Genomic DNA, 6207 nt, shown 5'->3' on the forward strand with positions numbered 1-6207 from the left:
GAACGTGGTTTGTATTCAGTTAATAATATCAATGATAAAATGCATAAAAGACGTGAATTTGTTATTGCATCAAAAAATATTATTCTTCTTCTTCTTTGAGTGTGTGTTTCCAGTCACTGTGATTGCGTTATTTCTCCAACAGCTCTTTCTCTCTCTAACCAGCATAAGACTAAGAAAACTATGTCCGAAAACATGAGAAGAGCAAGTAAAAGAAACCTTTAACCCTGATGTGCTACAGTAAAAACACAGTAATAATAACTCAAAATCATTTTTATACATACATCTCTTTTACTTTTAGTCTTTCATTCATATGATCACACGCATGCCATAGAGCAATTTACAAGCTATTTTATTTCCAAACTGAATTATATGAAAATATCTCCATCTCAAACTTACATGGCATGCTTGCCAACACATCTAACTACCTATGTATAAACACCTCATGTTTAAGCATACACATGCCATTAACATCAATACCGAAATTCACACAAATATTCACACACCCTCACTTCACATACACCTAATATACTAATATCATAACATCAACACCAACATCTTTGTTGCCTTCCCCTTTTAATTTTATCAAGAATCTTAGCAAACGCTTGCATTCAACCCTCAAGGCATTTTATTAACCACTTGCCCTTCAATTTTTGAAACCATTCAATCAACCCTTTCTCTTTTGATTTTTAACCACATTTCAACAAACACATTGTTTCTAAATCATTTCCTCAAATCTATACTTTAATTCTTAAAATTATTAAATAAATTACACCTAGCTTTAGGGCTGGCACTCATAGAGGCATTATCTAGAACACCTTGCAGGAATCAAATGCACATCCAAATTAGCATTCCAAAACCTATACCAACTTCAAACATATATAGTATTAATTTCATCTCTCCAAAAACTCTTCCATTCTTATAAGGTAACACCACCAATAACATGTTTTAACTCTACCTTTCAATTTTAACTTCTCTAAGACATATATGGTATGACCCACACATGAGTTCAATCTAAAGCACTTAAGAATATCAACAAATTTTATGGCTATAACATACATGAAGTGCACAATTATTATCATTTATACCTAATTATGCGTATGCAAACCAAAAACCATGCCCATCATCACCATTGAAAACAATAGCATGAAATTAAATAAAAGGAGATTCAGAGAGCAAGAAATCGAATAGATATTTAAAAGAAATATGGTAAAATCAAATTACAACCCACTCATCAATTAGAGCTATTCAATCGCTTTCCCTTCTTTTCTTCCTTCGTTCTATCCTCCTCTTATTCAACTCCTCATCCTTTAGACCTTTCTCTACTTAATTTCTCCATTGAAGCTTTTTCATCTCCTTTCTTTGCAACCTCTTAGCCCTTCTCTTTTTTTCCTCCCTGATTAAAAGCTCAAAGAAAAAAGTCACATTCTTGTGTCTGTAGTACTCATGCACATTAATGATACTACAGTAGTATACTATAGACCAAATTTTGCTATAGTAACATACTGTAAAAATAATAGTTATGAGTAACAGGGCCAGAGGCATTATAGCTAGACTTTCAAAATAGATTTCTAAATTGACCTTTTGAAAGGCATGACATCCATGTTACCCTCTCTGTCTTTCTTAGTAGATGTCATGTTACCCATTTAATAATCACATGAGGTATAAACACTTAGTCAATTTGGCTTCAGTGTCAATCTCAACCTCCACTTCAATAGTGATTGAACTCCTTGCCCTCCCCCCTCACCCCCAAAAACCCAACATTATTGTGGTTGAACTCCTTGCCACCATTTAGAAACATAATTCTCTCACTACCCTCACGATGGTGTTATCTCCACAGCATCCATGGCGTAATTCTCTCACTACCCTCACGATGGTGTTATCTCCACAGCATCCATGGCGACGGAAAATCCAACAATGAAGGATTCTACACCACCTGCTCTGGTTCCAAGATCACCATCCCAAAATCTTAATTCTCAATCTTGTATCCTTGGACTTGGTTACTTGAAAGATCTTTCCCATCATTGAATCAAATGTTGGAAAATTAATAGTGACTAAAAATTGAAGAGTTGGAAAGTGAAAAATATGAATAGGTGTCCTGGACTTTCAAGGGACTTCTATTCTTAGAATTCCAATTAATTTTGTAATTTAGAAAGTTTCTTAAAACTTAATTCTGCAACTTGAAAAGGTTTCAAACTTTTTAAATTCTGGAAAACTTTTCAAATTCTAGAAATTAATTTAGAATTTGAAAAAATTTTAACTATTGAATTTCTAACTCTCATTCTTCAAACCTATATAAAAGGCATTTTCCTACAACTGTAGGACAAACGTGATTCCTCATTTCTCTCCCCACTCTCTCTTAGAAGTCCTAAGTTCTAGGTTCGATATGATAGAGCTCTCATAATTCAATTCATCAGAGTTGCAAAGTAGTGCTACCTTGCAACTAGAGACTGTTGTATTCTATGAAGTAGGCACTAGTTCAAACCCAAGCAACGAAAGGTGATGATACTTTAAGGGGATTGTTTGATACAGAGGCCCCAGTTCAATCATTCTATCTCACCTTTTCTTTTGATATCTGGTTTTCTCATATAATGTTTTGTTTTATTTTTAATTTTTATATAATCATATTTCTATCTAAATTTTTCAAGACCTAATACTCACATTATCTCGAAGAAGAGGAAGATCAAGTAAAGCGAGGATCAAATAGATGCGGAGATCAACATCAAGAACGCAAGGATATAGTGGGTCGAGAAGCAAAACAAACCCATAATTTGTTTTGTGAAGCGGTACACTAGAGTGGATGATGTGGCTTCCACTAGGAAAAACAGAGGGGGTGATGTGGATACCACATGGAGACCTATTCAGCTAATCTGTTGTGTAAGTATGACATTACTCTATATATTATTATGGATTTAATTTTTTACATGTCCTTTTTATATTTTGAATTATAAAAAATATTTACAAAATAAATTTATATTCTTAAAATATATTTGTTCATATAATTGTTCCCTCTAGCTGACATAGAGGAAGCAAGCTATATGGGATGCGATATGGGGAAAAGTTTTTTATATTTGAAGAAAGCTAAGGTTTGTGAGCAACATTGGTTTTAAGGGTCTGTTTGAATGAGAAGAGGGGAATGAGAAAAGGAGAGAGATAAGAATGAGAATAGGGGGAATGAGGATAATAATGAAAACAATGTTTGGTTGGAGGGAATGGAAATTAAAAATAGAAAAAAGTAAGAGAGAGATATAGTGAAAATTACATTTATGCCTTTTTGTGTAAATAATATCATATTGTATAAGATAATGAATTGTGTTTAATAATAAATATTTAACATTATTTATTAATAAAACATAGAATATAATTATTTACTTTAATTTATTATAGTTAAATATTTCAACTTAATATATTTAACTAACATATTTATTATAATAATTAAATAAAAATAATAAAAGTTAAAAAAATAATGTTATTTACATTATTTTATTATGTTAATCAATATGTAAATATGTTATTATAATTAATTATTTAAAGTAATAATTTTTTAATAACATATTATTAATTAACAAAAAAATTCACTTATAAAATAATTTAAATATCATTATTTTTTAATTATTATTTTATTTTAATTATTATAATTATATCCATTAATTAGTTATATTAATTTTAAATATTAATTTAATATAAAGAGAAGGGTATATGGGCATTACCCCCTCATTACACCCTATTCCCCCCAATTTTGGGGTAATGGAAATCCCTTCGATGGGATGGTTGGAACATCCCATAAAAAAATGAGACTACCATTACACCAACTCAAACAATGGTTAATATTGATGAGGGATAATGATTCTCATTCCTTAGGGATCATTACTTGCATCCAAACGGTCTGTAAATGTGTTGTGAAGTAAACTATTTTTAACTAGACTCTAATGTCCGTAAATATGATATTTTGATAATTCTTGAGGTTGAACAATGAGAGGTGAATAATGACTCATAAGACAAATTGTCATCTTGTATAGAGTGTTTAAGTTTAGAGGTGTTTATGATGGATAAAAAAGGATTTTCGTTGATGGGTCATTGTCATTTAGCTTTGATACTCTATATAAACTAATATCATTGTTAGAAAATACGGGGATCTAGGAAGGAGAATTTGGTGGATTTTGAGACATGTAGAAACACTATCTCTTAGAAATTTATCACCCACAAGTTTACACTATGTTTGTAATAATTCCCTCAGGATACAAAAAAATCCCAAAGATTAAAACTTAGCAAAAAATTAATTAATCTTCCGTGAGAACATTTCTATTTGTTTTTAAGAAGATGAAAAGTCACGAATAAATGGTTAAATTGGATGTGTTTGTTTGGGAAAAAAACACAACTGATAAATGTCATCCTTTCCAAAAAAAATAATGAATTAAATAATTTAATTCAGCCCAAGTGCCTATCATAGATTTAAATAAATAAATTTAATATTAATATAATATATATATATATATATATACATTAGAGGGCCCATTTGTACCTTTTTTTATATCCAACTATTTGATTTGTTTATTATCTTGTACTAAATAAACATATGTATATTCTTCTTTTTATCTGATGTGGGACTAACTTTTCACACATACTATACTAACAATCCCCCACTTAGTATGTGTCAAGTTGATATAGTCATATTATGGCTAAACACATTTATAAAGGTAACTTTCGTTTTAAACCTTTATTTAGTGTAAGAAATTCAAGAATTTAGTAAAATCATAAGTGGTTTAAGCTTAAACTGTGATTCTATCCGCCAAATTGATTGTCACACACGTTTTGCTATTAATGACATTCAAACAGAAGTTCTCTATGAAATTTAAAAAAAACACTATTAAGGCTATGTGCTCCATCGTGACTTCATAAAAAATTTACAAAGTGTACTTAACTTTGATAGAAGTGGCACCACTTCTCGATTTTTTATATAGGTGAAGTTTTCAACTATTTATTTGTTTTATTAAGAGTGTTTAATTTTTACACTCACCCTTTAGACATGGTACTAATTTGCTAATCAGAAAATTCTAGTACTCAAAAACACTTATCACTAACTTGTTATTACCCTTTAAACTTCTAAATCAATGGTATTGCTAAAATAAAAATTGGGTTTCTATTAATAATAAAGTTAGCTGAAAGGTCGTAGACCCATCTCAGGAGCAGTGTTCCTTACTAAATCTCTTGGTAGAGCTTTAGTTAATGGATATGCTAGATTCTTGCACAATCTCATATAAGTAATGGTAGTAATACCATAAGTGATTAATTTCTCATAAATTCATGCCTTAGACTTATATGTCTTGACTTACCATTATATATTTTATTGAGCACTCTTGACATTTTGCTTGACTATCATAGTGCAAGGAAATAGTTGGCATTGGTTGTGGCCACAACTTTATATCTAATAACCAGTTTCTCAACCACTCTCCTTCCTTACCTGTTGCTGCTAAGGCAATAAATTCAGACTCCATAGTTGAGTGTGTTATATATGTTTGCTTCTTTGATGCCCAGGAGATAGCACTACCTCCTAATGTAAAAATCCATCCACTAGTGGACATTTTGTCACTAGTACTTTTTATCCAACTAGCATCGGAATATCCCTCTAATACAATAGGAAAACTATCATTAACTAAGCCCAAGTCTTTTGTCCTCTTAAGGTATCCTAAAACCCTTTTTATTGCATTTCAATGTAACACACCTGGATTTTAGTAAATCGTGACAATTTACAAATTGCAAATGCTATGTCAGGTCTAGTGCAATGCATAGCATACATAAGACTACCTATAATACTAGCTTATGCAAGTTGAGTTATTGCTCTCTCAGGATTTTTAGTCAAATTAATTGAAACATCATGAGTATTTGCTTCTTTAATGTTCAAATGATTAAATTTATTTAACACTTTCTTAATGTAATGAGATTGAAAGAGTGTAAAACCCCCACTATATCTTTTAACTTGGACACCTAAGATTGTATCTACCTCACCTAAATCTGTCATTTGAAAATTTGAGGACAGATATGCCTTAGTGTCATTTATTCCTTCTATGTTAGTACCAATGATTAGCATATCATCAACATAGAGACATAGTATTACCAAAATTATTAGTGAACTTAGAATAAGTACATCCATCAGCACTATTATGCTTAGGGGGCGTTTGGTTCGCAGTAATGATATATTACTATGGTAAT

This window comes from Dioscorea cayenensis, chromosome 12, assembly GCF_009730915.1.
Source record: "Dioscorea cayenensis subsp. rotundata cultivar TDr96_F1 chromosome 12, TDr96_F1_v2_PseudoChromosome.rev07_lg8_w22 25.fasta, whole genome shotgun sequence".
NCBI lineage: Eukaryota > Viridiplantae > Streptophyta > Magnoliopsida > Dioscoreales > Dioscoreaceae > Dioscorea > Dioscorea cayenensis.